The following is a 16,083-nucleotide window of genomic DNA, read 5'->3' on the forward strand; positions in this document are numbered from 1 at the left end:
GTCCTTGGTGACCTTGGTTGGTACAACATAATAAGGAGGACATGGGGCTGGAAAAGGGTACATCAGATATCGGGAGGGGGTGGACTAAGGAGAATATGCTGCAGCCTCATGAGATCTCAGCACACCCTTGAGAAAAGGTTGGGACAGACCTGTTTGTGTTCAGGGACAGAAACAATATGGTCCCAACACAGGAGCACCCAGTTGGGGCGGTGGACTCCCAGAGGATACTGGAAGTGGATGAGGAATCAGGAACTTGAATCATGTTCCTTCTCCTCCTCATTGTGTTAATGGCAAGGTTTAAGCCAAGATCCCCACCTGGGACAAAACCAGAGTTACCTTTGCTGGGTGCAGGAAGAGAAGGACCATGTCAAGTGTCAGGAGTTAACAGCTCAACCATGGAGGGAAGCTGGGGCCCTTCCTCCCCCTCCCCAGCAGCCCTGCACTGCCTGGAGCTGTCCTGGATTGCAGCAGGTTACATGGGAGGGCTTGAAAGCAGGAGGAAAAAGGCCATAATCCTCAAAGTGAAGCTCTGGGTTCATGTCACTCCTTTCTTGGGCTAGGGAGGGGAAAGGATGATGTGGCAGTATGATAAAGCAGGGTTGGGCAGTGCCACGACTGTGCAGCGCCAACTGGAAGCTGGGTGTGGAGGGCATGGGAGCATAGGAAATGCCATGCTCTATGTCCTGTCCCTAGCCTGACTGCGGCAGAGCAGAGGGGCTTGGTGCCCAACCCTCCCTCGTAAAAATCCTATTGACAGCCGGAGGGATGAATAGGATCAATTGCTCCCCCATTACCCTCAAGGAGCCTCCAGGAGTAGGTTATTCATCTCTGTACTTTTTATGCCAGGACTTTTCTCATACAGTTGCTGATCTTGGAGCAGCAGGCACAGGTGATGTTGCAGGTCACTACTTGCCTTAGCCAAACTAAGCAGGGGCCTAAGTGATATGCCCAGATCACTGCCCCAAAGCCCACCAGGCAGCCACGCCACAGGGAAAGAACTTCTCTGCAATGTAACACAAGCTCAGCGTTTCTCTCATTACATGCGTGACTCCAGAGTTTAAATGAAGAGGGTGAAATCAGGAGGAAGTTACTCAAAGGTTTGAAATCAAAAAACCCTGGGGCATGCAGGATGCTTGGTTGCCCTGGGGGATGCAGCTGGGACTCTGAATGAGCCCTTCCCTAGCAGCTGGGATAGGAGTGAGAATGAGAAGGAGCCACATCCTGGTGCTAAGTACTTCTGATGTTGAACCAGGAAAAAGAGAAAAGTAAGGAGTTCCTTTCTGGACAGGGGGAGCAAGGGCTGGCAGCAAATGGGGCAGCTACAAAGCTATTAAGATTGGGTGGGTGGGGGGGGGAGTCTATTAAGATCAGAGGCTGGAGACAGACATGGGATGCTGGAACCATGTACTTAGGCCTCAACCCGAGGCCACAGATATAAGGCAGACTCCACACAATATATTTTTTCAAGTAAGACATCAAGGTGTGGCAGAAGAGTCTGAGACATTTGGGGCGGTGTATAAACACACTTAGTGCCTCACAAATGGCCTGTGGGCTGCAGTTTGGGAACATCAGCATTAGCCAAGCGCAGTTTCTCCTCAGTGTATCTGGGCATCTGCAGCTCCAGTGCCTCCAGCTGCAGCTGTGCATGCCCAACAGCTGTGGGGCCGGTCTGGCAGTTCTGCTCCAGAGCCAGAGAAGGAGAGAAGTGAAGTCACACAGCTAAATTAGGCCACCCTCCTAATTGACCCTCCGGGCATACCCCATGTGCAAGACATTTCTGGTCACTGCTGGCTTTACCCAGCCCCAGAGTCCACTAGACAGCCAGCCCTCAGGGATACATCTCTCGAGTGTACAACCACCTCAGCATGTCTCTTGTCATGGGTAATTTCAAAGTTTAAAAGAAAATGGTTACATCATGGGGAAAGTCAAAGTTTTAAAATCAAACATGCCTGGACCATGCCTGGTGTGTGGTTGCCCTGGGGGTGGGGGTGGGGGGATGCAGCTGGAAACCGGTGTCCAAGTCCTGCTCTAGCAAGGGAAATAGGAGTGGGAATGAGAAGGGGCCAAATCCTGGTGCAAAGTGCTTCCAATCTCATAGCAGGGAGAGACAAGGAAGGAGTCCCATTCTGGGGAGGGAAAGCAAGGGCCGGAAGCAAGCTTGGCCAGGGTGGGCTTCCCTCTTGGATATAAATCTCTGTTGGACTGGCTCCCCTTGGGATTGTGCTTGGTGAGGAGAGAGGGCCAAAGGTAGCATCATCATTTCCCACCTCCACCTTTTCAGGGCATCTTAAAAAATGGATGTCTTGGGACACCCTCAGCCTTATGGGATAGATGTGTGGCTCCAAACCATCCCTTTACCACGCCCCAAGCCTTGCAGATGGTATTCACACAGCCCTGTCTCTCTGCGCCCCTCGGCGCTGGGCTCTCAGCAGCCCTGTCTCTCCCTGCGCCCCTCGGCGCTGGGCTCTCCGCAGCCCTGTCTCTCTCTGCGCCCCTCGGCGCTGGGCTCTCCACAGCCCTGTCTCTCCCTGCGCCCCTCGGCGCTGGGCTCTCCGCAGCCCTCTTTTCTCACTGCGCCCACACTGGCACTGCAATCCCCACACTGTCGTGGGCCCCCAGCGAGGCCTCCTCCTTCCCCAATAGCCTCAGCCCAATCCACCGGCATTACAAACAGAAATAAAAAAGGCAAGCCCCTAGGCTACAACATAACTCGAGCAGCACAGGGATTGCTCTGTCCCTTCAAAAGCGCCCTCTTCCCCAGCACTACAGGCCTTGTAGGCCGGGGTACGTGGGGAGCTCCTAAAGTCCCTTAATGTCCCCAGAAGCGGAACGGGCAGTCAGGCCCCTTCTCTTAGCTCCCTCTAGGAGAGCTCCTTCCCCCTTGGCTGCTGGTAGACAACTGCCTCCCTGCTCCCAGCCTGGGGTTTATATATGCCCCAGGCCCCGCCTCTTCTGGTCAGCTGACCGCCAGTGGGTGGGGGCTAACTCCCTCGTTCCTGCTGCCATGGCAACTTGCAGCGGGGGGCGGGTTGCTGCCTGGGTGCGAGGGCTCTCTCCCTAGCAGTTTCAGCCCGTAAAGGAGCAGACTCCTTAGTGCCCTGCGACACAACCAGCAGGGGAGCTTTCCCTATGTAGCTGCGAGCCCCAAGGTCCAGCACCCGTGGATCCTGTCAGGAACTGGCATAGTCCCTGCTCCTCAAGGCAAACCTCTGCTCATGCTGTGGCTGGGTACGTGGAGACGGACTATAGAGGTGTGAAGCTACTGACACCTGAAATCAGCAGCAGGACCTGAAGTAAGAGGGAAAGGATGAACACAAGGAGAGTTCACATGTATATAGTTACTTGGGCCAGTATCATTCAGCAATGCCATCTGGTATTGCAGAAATAGGGGGAGCCTCGTAAATGTATTTGGTGTGACCTGATGGGAATGAATTAGCAATAGCATAGCTACAGCAGGGCCAGAGAGTGAGAGGTCAGGAATTATTTCAGGTTTGCAGGTGCCCAAAAATGAGATCAGACAGTGAATCCACTCCAAAAGGGCAAGCTATGGACTGGGAGGTCAGAGGTCTACACTAAACAGCTTGAGAAGCAGCAGAAAAAAGAAACAGACAACACGATAGTCCAAAGAGACTCACATATGAAACACCAAGAGGTTGCAAGAAACCCATGTCCTCTCAAACATGCACAAACCCAGACAATCAGAAATCTGCTCCAGGTGAAAGAGAGCTCGTCTGAAAGCCTTTGCGATCAAGAGCAGCAGAAAGGAAGGAGAAGACCTAGCAAGCCACTTCCATGCACTTGGCGGGATCCTTGTCATCGCTCCATTCTTGCTCTATTCCTAACACTACCCGTATCAACTAGGGGATACTCTATCAGTGGGGGACACTAAGAATTTCTGAAATGCTAATTCCTATCAATCCTAAAGTACTGACTGTACAAATTAAGCAACTACTGGCATTAACTAGCTAACATTAAGCTACTACTAACAGTATAAATCCTTATCACTAATAATACAATAATAAAACTGGGAACTCTAGGAAACCTTAATACTTTTCACCCTCTGAGTCGATACCAACTGAGGTACGAGGAAAAAAATATTTGACAGTGCCTTTTTCTCTCTCACCAGTCTCCACAGCGATGTGATGGCACAACAGGGCATGGGGCACTAACCAGCCTGTGTCAGGCCCTGTACCGGGGACTTTCAACCAGACTGCCATGGCTTTCCTTTCTTTCTTCACACAGTTCACATGCATCTGAATTTTCTTCCTATGTAAATTTAAAAAGGTGGGGTGGGATTTTTCTTGGTTTCCTGCCCTGCCTCCTGCCTTCTTCCCTACCTCCCATCCCAAAAAAGGAAAAATAATTATCTCCCTGCAACACATTTCTCCTTGGGTCTGAGCAACAACGTACTTAAACCCTTATACAGATTGAGAGATACCTAGAAGTTAGAAACTGAAAGGGATCTCATGAGATCAAACAGGTCCAGCCCGCCTGCTGTTAGGTGGGAAAGACTGCTGGACTGAGACGACCCCAGCAAGGTGTGCATCCAGTTGTCTTTTGAAGATGTTTATGTGCTGTCCTGGGGTTGGGGATTATGGGGTGCAAGCACCTATGGGGCACAGCCCGGGCACAGTCAGCCAGCACCCTGGTCTTTGGCTGTTCCCCTGCAGGTGCGTACGCTGCGGTGAGTCCAGTGCGCGCTGGGCTTACCCAGGGGCGATGGTATCCTGCACAGCATCCAGTGGCTTCCCCTCCAGCAGCTGGTGCCCAGGGTCAGTAGGGCTAGTGTCTGGTCTTGGCGTCACTGCAGACAGCTCTGCATATGTCTGGGGTTGAACAGTGGGCCTGGGCTCAGGTTGGAGGGGGCCGGGTGGCACAGGACCCAAGATACGAGCCAGGCCAGGAACTCCTAGTTTCTGGATGCAGTGCAGGGCGTCCACCTAGGTGCATGGGGGCACCTGCTTCTGAGAGCAGGCAGTTGCCAGGGGGCAGGTGGGGCTAGGGTCAGGGTGTGGACACTGGGTAGCGTGAGGGCCACCACTAGGGTCTGGACAGTATTCAGCATCCAGTGGTTGTCTGTGGCCTGCACTGCCTTTGGCAGGCCCACAGTTTGCTCCTGCAAGGCTTCCCCCCACTAGTACTCCAGGGCCAGGAGCTGCACCCAGACTGCCTGGTCTGCCCAGTCCCACACCTCCTCACGCCAGTCCTGTGCACCCTGGCAGGCAACATCCTCCACCTACCAGGTCTGTGTGTCCATTAGCCGGTCCTCCAATGCCATCACCAGCCAGTCCTGAATGATGATGCAGTCCTGGGTCCATCTTTGCTGGAGCCAGTGCATCCTCAGGGCCATGGCTGTCAGCACCCGTGACCCTGAGACCGCACTCTGGCTGGCAAATGTGGCCTCTCCCATGCACAAGCAATTGCAGGACCTGCAGTGCCATGAGAAAGAAGCTGTTTGTGAAACTTTGCAACATATCTGAGATAAGGTACCAGGAGCTGTGCACGGCCTGACCTCAGATCAGGCGGGGCGCACATGGATCCTCATGTAAATGTGGCTCTGTAGACTATGGTTATGCATCTTCCTTTGCTTGTGAGAGGTTACAGGTTGAAATCTCAAACCAGCCCAAGCTTTGTGTGGCTCACTGGTCTATGGCAGTGATTCCCAACCCTTTTTTTTCTGCACCCCGCTGCTGAGAGCAGAGCGTGGCAGTGGTGGTCACGACAGCTTGGGGGCACAGGCGGGGGCGGGGAGGCTTGTGACATGTGGCATGGTTCCTGTTTTGTGGATGGCAGTACCAGCATTGCCCCTGCAACCTTCATTTGGGCCGTGACCTGGGCTTGGGAACCGCTGGTCTAGGGGTATGATTCATGCTTTGGGTGTGAGGGGTCCTTGGTCCAAATCCTGGATTTATTTAACATTTTAGAATAAAAGAGACTTGGCTGGATAGTGTGCATGACTGGAGTACTATCACTGATGGCTACAAACTCTTGAGGAAGGGCAGGCAGGGGGAAGAGGAGGGGGAGTTGCACCTTATGTCAAAGAGCCATATGATTGCTCAGCGCTCCAGTATGAAGCTGAGAGAGGCCGATTGAGAGTCTCTGGGTTAGTGTCAGAGGGTAGAGCAACACGTGTGATGTGATGGTGGGGGTGCTACAGACCACCAGACCAGGAGGAAGTGGGGGATGAGACGTTCTTCAAACAGCTAGCACAAGTTTCCTCAGCACAGGCCCTGGCTCTCATGGGGGACTTCAGTCATGCTGACATCTGCCGGGAGGGCAACACAGCCGTGCCCGGGAGATCCAGGAAGATTTTGGAAAGTGTTGAGGACAAATTCCTGGTGCGAGCGCTGGAGCAGCCAGCGAAGGGCCATGCTCTTCCTGACCTGCTGTCACAATCAGGGACGAATTGGTGGGGAGTGCAGTAGGGGACATAGCAACCTGGGCAGCAGTGACCATGAGATTGAGTTCAGGATCCCAAGGAAAGAGAAGAGGGAGAGCCACAGAGTAAGGACCCTGGACTTCAGAAAAGAAGACTTCGACTCACTCATGAAATTCATGGGCAGGATCCCCTGGGAAGCCAAAATGATGGGGAAAGCAGTCCAGAAGAGCTGGCTGTACTTGGAAAACGCTTTACTAAGAGTGAGGAACAAACCATCCCGATGTGCAGAAAAATGAGAAAGTATGGCAGAGGAATGGATTTTCTCCACCCCGCCCCACCCAGAGACAGGCATTTTCATTCCTCCACAAAAACAAGAAGGCAGGCAGACAGACAGGGTAACGTGCCGCTTTATTGCACCTGAGTGATTGGTAAGATGCACACACACGAGTGTTAAGAAACTCTCCCCTTGGAAGAAACTCAGCCTGGATGGAGAGAGGACACCGTGCACCTGGAGTCCCCGAGACAAGACAGTGTCCGTGGGTGGGTCGGGGGTCCCCATGGAAACTGTACCATGCCTGGACAGCTGGGAGATGCTGGGAACTGCAGTCCTGTCGCACAGAGGAGGGCAGCAGCATGCTGGTGCCTCTACCCATCCTGTTGCCCCTCAATGCCAAGCCACAGCCCCCCCAGCCCTGCTGCTGCCCTTCACTCCTGACCTGCAGCCTCCTGTCCCCCAGCCCTGCCAGAGGGGCCCCAGCTGTCCCCGTCCTGACTGGGCTGGAGCGTGGTGGCTCCTTCTCCTGCAGGCGGTGGCATGTGTCTGGCACCAGCGCAGGCTGGAGGAAAGAGGAGAGGTTTGTGGCATGCCCGCCCCCCGCCACCCTGGGATGGGGCTGCCGTGTCTCACCAATGCAAAGTACCATCTGGTAGACAAAGGGGTGAACTGAAAAAAAAGCCACAGCACCATCACGTGGATAAGAGGCTCATTACACTTTGTTTTAACATGCCACAAATCCTTAGATAAGGTGATGTAATCAGCAGCAACACAAATTAAAACATGTCCGAGCAGTTTTACTTTAATGTGCCAAAAAATAACTTTTAAAGCAGCAGGAAATCCTGCTGTTGCAAACAAAAACACAGCTGTGGCAGTATAAACAGGGAATCTTGTGGTGTGTACAAATGCTCATAGACACCTGGAAAATTAGGGTTGGAAGGGACATCAGAAGGTATCCTGATATCTGACCTGTATTTCCCTTACTGCAACGTGAGACCATTGCTCCTTGTTCTGTCATCTCCCACCACTGAGAACAGCCCAGCTGCAGGCTCTGTCCAACCCCCTTTCAGGTAGTTGAAGGCTGCTATTAAGACCCCTTTCAGTCTCCGTATCTGAAAACGAAACATGACCAAACCATGTAAACTTTTTTGCCTCCATTATTTTTAAAACAATAAAACAACAAAATGGCTCTAGTTAAGCTGGCACTCTTTTACTGTGAGACAACCCGATTTCTATAATGACATAAATCAGTTAAAAAAAAAAAAAAAACACTTTCAGGCACAAATTCCCTGGGTGGAGTCTGATAGTGTTAAACATCATCCTGACCTGTTGCGGTTCATCTGAGTTCTTTGCAACAGAAAAATTGCTGTGTATTTTGTCCAATATCCCAAAATATGAAAGCTAAGTGAAAGCTAAGAGCTGGCACTTTCCGAGGTTTGCTTTGAGTTGAACAGGGCGACCTTAAGTCTAAGACAGTTTGAGAGCCACGGATCTAGGGTAGAAGTTTGAAAAAGCAGAAATAAAAGGTAGGTGCCTTTCACTGAGGATTGAGTGCTTGGCTCCTCTCAGTGCTTTGGAAAATCTCTCTGTAAATGCTACCATTTCACACAGCATCTGGGGCAGCATTTAAACAAGGCCTCATCTACACAGAAGGCATAGTTAAGTCAGGCAAAAAAAATCTCCTAACCTCCCCCAACTTACTCATGTTTCTGTACTACCCAAAATTTGTAGCAGGGACAAAGTCTGAGAGCCAAAGTTGAAAAATTCTCACTTTCGGGACAAGATATGGCAGAACAAATTCCCTAGATTAAAAACAAGTAAAAGCTTCTTCCAGGATCATGCTCTGCTCTTTATGGTTCTTAAGGAGAAAGAAAAGTGGACACCACATCACTCTGAGCTGTCTGTAATTACCAGATCCTTTGGTAATTTTCCGCAGGGAAAAAAATCTTAGAGAGCCAGAAATGAAAGACTTTTAAAGGCATTCAACTGTGTTGGTAAAACTTTTCTCTGTGCCAAGACCCACGCACTACCCAAGGAGTGACCCCTCGTACCCAGGGCAGGGCCAGTGTGGTGCGGGGGAGCAGTTCTGTCTCCCCTTCCACAGTGACGTTCATGAGCCAGCAGCTCTATTTCCCTGCAGCCCCAGATGCCCGGTCCCCCTGCTGTGCCCACACCGCACCAATTGCAGTGACGTACCCAGGGGAACCAAACGGAGAGCAGGCTTCGTAGGACAAGCTTTTGTTTCCCTAAACACTAATGCATGGACTCTCCAAAAGAACTGACAGAGGATACCCAGTGCACTGAAGACTAAAGAGAGTGATCAGGCCAAAGTAGGTGTCTTGGGCTGGGGCCTACTAGTACTTCTGTGCCCTTCCCAGGCTTTCGGGATGAACCCCTCAGTACTGGCCCAATTTAGCTACAGTCTACAGTGAGTAGCAGGCATGTAGAGTTTTGTAGAATGAATGTGTCTTGCATGGATGTGTTTCCATTTCTCAGGTACGCTTGACCAGTGAAATAACGACCCACGTTTCTTAAAGCACTTCTGAAATGGTTTTATTCAGTCATGGCAAGTTTGCATTATAGCACGAAGCATTGGATACAACACAAACCCAAACTCATGCTACATGTCTGTGTTGCAGACTATCCTAGAATGGTAACTTAAGCTGGTTTAATAGTTGACAAATTGTTAAGTCCCTTATTGGAGTGCTTCTCGAAATATTTTCCCCTTGAATCCCCAGCGAGTCTCCTGAAAGCTTGTGAGCATTTTCTGTCATTCTGCTGCTTGGGTGTTTGGTCAGTCTTCTAGTCAGACCAGCAGGACTGAGCCAGACTCACCAGAGCTGGCAGTGCTTCCATTGTCCTGTACCTGGCTTCATGGACAAGGCAGTGTGTTTCTATCATGAGCTATTTGCTCCTTGCAGCTTAGACCACTGCCCATACGTAAAGTCTGGCAAGCTCTGTGTAACCAGCTCCTTAAACTACCAGTAAGATTACATCTACATTATCAAAATTATCAGGCTAGGCAATGCTACTGTTAAGTCCACTGGGCAATTTGGTGTATGTTACTCCCCACACCAGAAGCAGAATATTTCCTTTCATGTGCTCCTGTGAAGGTGGGTGGGAAGGAAGGACTAATTAACCCACCATGTTTGAGGACACCGCTGACTGGCAAGACACGTTTCCTATGTTGATACGTCCTTATCAGATTAACAATAACTACCCGGCATTTTGTATCAGTGGCCCAGGATGAGATGCCATTTGGTCCTGGACATGGAGAATAATTTTTTAAAAATGTATCACATTATGAAAGAGTTATTATATTATCTTCCCAAAATAAAAATACAATCAGTTCCAGCAGTAGGTGTCTGACTGTATATCACATGTTTATTATACTAAGCATGTCACTGCCTGAACCACACAGTAATATCCTGCTTCTACGACAGGGCAGAGAAGAAGGGGAATCCTTAGCACAGTGGGTGCAATTCAGGGCAATGCTACCTGTGACTGCATTTGTACCACATCCCCAGACCTCCTGAGTACATGTTTCTTCCCACCGACCCCTGCTCTGCCTGTGCCAAAGGAGACAGAGGCAAGGAAACAGTCCTTAGGGCACCACCTGCACCACTTCCCACCAGTTCTGCAGGCAGAGAGCTTCAGCCTGGTGCTGGAGGTGCCCTGAGGTGGCTTTACTGCTTCATCTCCAAATTAGTCAGGTGCCAAGCAGGAGCAGTGTGGCTGGGCCAGGCTCCTTGGTGGTGGTCAAATGGGTTCAAAACCAAGGCAAGGAAGAAGACTTCCAGGCCCAAAGTACTGACAAGGAGCTGCTGGAAATGACCTTGCATAAGCACTTGACCTATTTCTTGCAGAAGAATATCAGGGTTTGGAGAGGGCCAGGGTGATGGCTACAGAGTTGTCCAGTTCAGTGCAACAGGTGGCACCTTAAGGTCCATGAGCCAGATCTGTCCCCCCAAGAAGTCCCAACAGGTTTATAGAGGGTCTATTGGTGACAGACCTGTGGTGGCACCACACAAGCCCCTCTACTCTGGAGCCTGCTCCTCTGCCACGTCCATGCTTCCCTCACTGCGCAGGGTGTGGGAATCGGCAGTGAAAATGAGTGCTGGCAGCCGGTCACTCCAGGGGGAAAGACTTGGATCTTACAGCCATGCCTGGGTTGTAAGCTGTAGTGCTCACAAGCAAAAGGTTACTAATCACTATGCCTAGATAAATGGCCTATAGTAGTGGGGACGATGTCTTGAAGCTACTTCCAAAGAAATGCGTGATAGGAGAGTCTTTGTGCCCCTGATTTCCAGTGGGATGTAGACCATTAGCCAGGTAAGCTATTTTTTAAAATATAGTCACTTCCTAAATGTTCCATAAAACCCTGCTGGCTTTCTGATTGTAATTTGACCCCAACGACTAGCAACTTCTGTCAGTTTTGCTGGAGGACTCTGTATTTCCCAACCAGCTTTCTTAGGGCTCTCAAGACATCCCCGTTCCTGAGGCTGTAGATGAGTGGATTCAGAACTGGGGTGACGATGATGTAAAACACAGGGGCCACCTTGTCTTGTTTTGGTGAGCGAGGGGCATTGGGCCACATGTACGCGAAGATGGCAGCACCATAAAACATGCCCACCACAGTCAGGTGCGAGGAGCAAGTGGCCAGAGCTTTCTGCTGCACTTTAGTTGACTTCATGCTCAGGACTGTAGAGAGGATGTGAGTATAGGAGGCAAGGATGATGGAAGAAGGGATGAGGAGCAGGAGGATGCCACTCACAAATACCAGAGTCTCATATTGAGAGGTGTCAGAGCAGGACAGTTTCAGCAGGGATTGGACTTCACAAAAGAATTGGTCAATAGCTTTTGAAGCACAGTAGGGCAGACGCAGGGTATAAACTGAATGGATCAAGGCATTTGCAGCTGCCCCAACCCAGGCCCCAGCTTCCAAGCACGTATAGACTCTCCTGCACAAGAGGATAGGGTATTGCAAGGGGTGGCAAATAGCTACATACCCGTCATAAGACATGACTGCCAGAAGGAGGCACTAGGCTCCACCCGTTGTCAGCGAGAGGAAAATCTGAATCCCACAACCCACTGGAGAAATGGGGTTGCCTGGGGTCAGGAAGTCTGCTGACATTTTGGGGACTACAATCAGGGCCTGACAGATGTCCATGAAGGCCAGTTGACTGAGGAAGAAGTACATGGGGGTGTGAAGGGAGGAATCCACCTGGATTAGAACGAGGAGGAGAGTATTCCCAGACACGGCAGTAACCAAGGCAAGCAAAATGATGGCAAGGAAAAAGGAGTGAGCTTTGGTGTGGTGCAGGAGTCCCAGCAGAACAAATTCTGTTGGTGAACTTGCATTTTGTGTCTCCATTTCCTCTTCATGTGGCTGGGCCAGAAGCAGTGGGGAAGAACAAGGCTTTGTGGGATATGCACGCACTTTTTACTGGGTAACGCTAATGGGATCTGAGGCAGTCACTGGGCTGTCCCTCGTGTGAAAGAAATCCCAGACATGAAGGTTGATAAAATACACTGGCTCATTTCCTTGGAAATTGTGTTTAGTTAGTCTAAAGATTGTTAAATAACATGTAATTTAATTATCTAAGGATTTGCATTATGTAGCTGGAAGCCCATTGATAGGTGGAGTTGCAGTGGTTTAATTTTTGGTATACATATGTTGCAGGTGTGGGATGAGCTGCAGTGTTGTCAGGAGACACCAGAGCCAGGTTCAATCCAGTTCACTGAGGTACTGGTTGCAGCCCTGTCATGGCAATGCAGAAGTCAACACGCACTGAGTGTGCGGCCCTGATTCAGGGAGCATAATTCCTTAAGATGCCCAGGTTAATCTTCCTTTATTTCAGCAGAGATAACTTTGGCACTTGTACATGTGATGCCATTAATATGTGCACATGATGACAAATGCCACTTTGTGTGGCTTAATGGTGTCACAATATACAAGTGCAAGACCTTTGGAGGTTTTAAATGACTTTGCATTGCTGGAAACTAAACTACATACAAATGTAGTTTAGTCTGCAACTTTACAAATTGCAATGATGCAGCTTTCAGCTTACCCCATGACCGCAGGAATGTGCACAGGCTCTTCAGAGAAAGAGGATTGGGCCCCTTGCTGCTTTTTTCCTTCAGCAGGCACCTGATCCTCAATATTTTTGGTGGAGACTGCCTGCTTCTCCCGTGTCTGGGAGGCAAGTTGCCAGCAGGGCGAGAGTCCTATGAGATCCTGGGGACCCCGGTCCTTCCCCCTGTAGTGCAGTGCCCCTTGGGGCTGCCAGGCCGGGGTGCTAATGAGCCAGGTGCTGCTCCAGATCAGGGTTGGGGAAGAGTTGAATTCAGCCAGGTGCTGCATTTGAGCTGGGGTAGGGTGGGGTGGGGTGGGGTAGGGGTAGGGTGGGGGTAGGATAGGGTAGGGTGGCCATCATAGAGGGCATTCTGGTTTTCTGATACTCTTGAAGAGAAAAACAGAGGACGTGAAGGCATCCGGTTTCATATCAATAGAGGACAGAGGACAACCAGACTGTCCTCTATGATGGCCACCCTGCTGCTGGAGCATCCATCATCCCATGCAGTCTTCCCGCTGCCTTCCCACTGCCTGGGACCACCCGGGAACAGGCTGGCTTGACCCTGGGGCAGTGCGGGGAGACAGCAGGAGTGCAGCGGGGTGTGCTGGCCACTGCAGAAGGCAGCAGGGATGGTGCACAGGATTGTAGAAGCCTAACAAGCCTGAGCTTCCCAAGCCCTCTCAAGCTTCCTGTGCCCCGTGCACCATCCCTGCCACCTTCTCCCATCTGTTCGGCCGTTCTGGTGGGACAATTTATATTTGAGGGAATATACAGTGAAAACATCTGCTCACTGTAATCTAAAATTATGAGGTAGGTTCAAGAGTGCCAGAAATGCCCGGAGCTATGAGTGGAGGAGGTTGAATTTTTTTAACAGAATATTTGGCTCTATGTTAATCATTTCAAGTCATTTTACTCTGGAAGTAAAATGGAAAGCTATAACTTTCTATTAAGCATTGAAAGCAAGTGTGCCACCATATATGCTTTTAATAGAAGATTTTCCTTAGCTTTAGTTTTTTACTATTCAAGTGCTCCAATTGATACCCCTTAAATACATGTGAATTTGGGGGGGCAGGTCCTCAGCTTTTTTTTGAAAATCAATACAGAGCAACTTTGGCAACCAAAACAGATGTTCAGTAAATCATAAGGATTAGATAATATCAAATATAGGGCTATAAATGAAGAAGAACAAATAAAGTACATGACAGAAGCAGGTTAAAGATGGAAAGCTGTTTTAATGAAAACTTGACATTTGGATATTATTTTAATTTTTTTTTCATTTTGCTACAGCTTTCAGGCAAATAATCTTGTGTGTACTAAAAGACTATTGAAACATAATTAATACAAAATATGTCCATCAGCATTTCCATTAACATAAATGATTTTAGGGTGCGGAACAATTTAGGGGGATCCCACTCAATTTATGTATTCATTCCAAAAATGTCTAGTGCCTGACCATGTGACAATGCCAAATACCCTGCGTGGGGTCTCATTTGAGTGCTACAGGTACAGCACCAACACAATCCGTATTCAGAAAATAAAAGTATTACTCTCTGCCGCTCCGTACCTGTGCAGCTGTATGTTGGCACAGCAGGTGAATGGAGGCTCATAAACTGCAAAGGTAGAAAAAAGGGGGAAGTGAAAGCCTCGTTCCTCCTCTGCTGGTTGTGGGACACGGGGCTGTGGAGTAATTTAAACAAACTAGCCCTTCTACTGGATGGGTTTCAAAGGCATTAGAAATGAGAATGCATTCAGTGGTATTATGAATGTAAATATGGATACATTATAATGACAACATTTCCATTCATCTCAATGCATCCAGGACTTCATGTGTGTTTGAAATCCAGGACAAATTGAAATGAATGGGAAGTTTGTAACTGATGTTAGTAGAGCCAGGATTTTACTCCTTAGAAGCAAGAATTTCCTCTTCCTCCTCAATTCTTCTGAAATGCATCAATGTATATAGAGATCCTAGCAGGAATTTTCTGTGTTCATTAATATTGCAAGGACTAAATAATTAATAATCTTATCTGCCTCTTTTCCACATCATAATTATCACATAATAACATGTTTTCAGTTAAAAAATCTAAATGAAATTAAATACATCTCCCTAGTAGCACTGCTAGTAGATGTAATAATTAGAAGTAATTATATGTATGTTTAACTTTAATTAAATATAGCAGGTGAAATATCATAGAATCATAAAATAATTAGGGTTGGAAGGGACCTCAGGAGATTGCATCTAGTCCAAGCCCCTGCTCAAAGCAGGACCATTCCCAACTAGATCATCCCAGCCAAAGCTTTGTCTACGTGGGTCTTAAACACCTCCAGGGATGGAGCTTCCTCCACCTCTCTGGGTAACCTGTTCCCGTGTTTTACTGCCCTCCTCGTGAGAAAGTTCTTCTTAGTGTCCAACCTAAACTTCCCTTGCTGCAACTTGAGCCTATTGCTCCTTGCCATGTCATTTGCCACCACTGAGAACAGTCCAGCTCCATCCTCTTTTGAACCCACTTCAGGTAGTTGAAGGCTGCTATTAACTCCCCTCTCAGTCTCCTCTTCTCTAGACTAAGTAAGCCCGGGTCCCTCACTCTTTCCTCATGAGTTATGTCCCCTACCCCACTCACCCAGGATTTCTCCCCTTCCCCCCCATTCCTAGGTTATGCCGGTATAAGAGAAAGGATCAGGCAATTTCTACCTCCATCCTCTTTTGTACCCCACTTCAGGTAGTTGAAGGGTACCTCTGTATGTGTCCAGAAACATTCATGTGACCAATTCTCTATGATTATTATATGCAGATTTTAAAGTAGCATAAACGTTTGATGTGTAATTCAGAAACACCTATTCTTACATGCCATAGTTTATATAAAACAATCACTTACCTTGATCTGTTTTATCCCATCCTTGGACCATTCTAGAAAAGAGAAAAGTTCGATTTCCAGCCAAAAATAGGGGTCTCTCTTTGAAAAGAATCTCTCAAGCCAGGCGTCTTCCAGGTCTCTTCTCCTGTTTTCTACTTGTCGCATGCTTTCTTTTTCCTATCCCAGAGGCATATGACCATCTATAAGAAATGAATAGTTATCAGCTCAAAAGCAGTTGCAGTAGTAAATAAATGGGCAAGCCACATACATCTCTTTTGGCCAGCTTTAATTTAATATAATAATTTAAAGTTAATTAAAAATTAAAACGGCATTTTTTTAGTATGTGGTAATGGTCTTTTTCTAACACAGGACACTGCTTTAATAGATTTTCAGGCATGAATTGCATTGAATTTCCAAAAGTAAAATGATATAACAATGATTCAGGCCTTTAGTCTTAAAAAATGAACAGTATTTTAATCAGTTGAAAAAATACAGCAT

Source organism: Alligator mississippiensis, chromosome 11 (assembly GCF_030867095.1).
Source record: "Alligator mississippiensis isolate rAllMis1 chromosome 11, rAllMis1, whole genome shotgun sequence".
NCBI lineage: Eukaryota > Metazoa > Chordata > Crocodylia > Alligatoridae > Alligator > Alligator mississippiensis.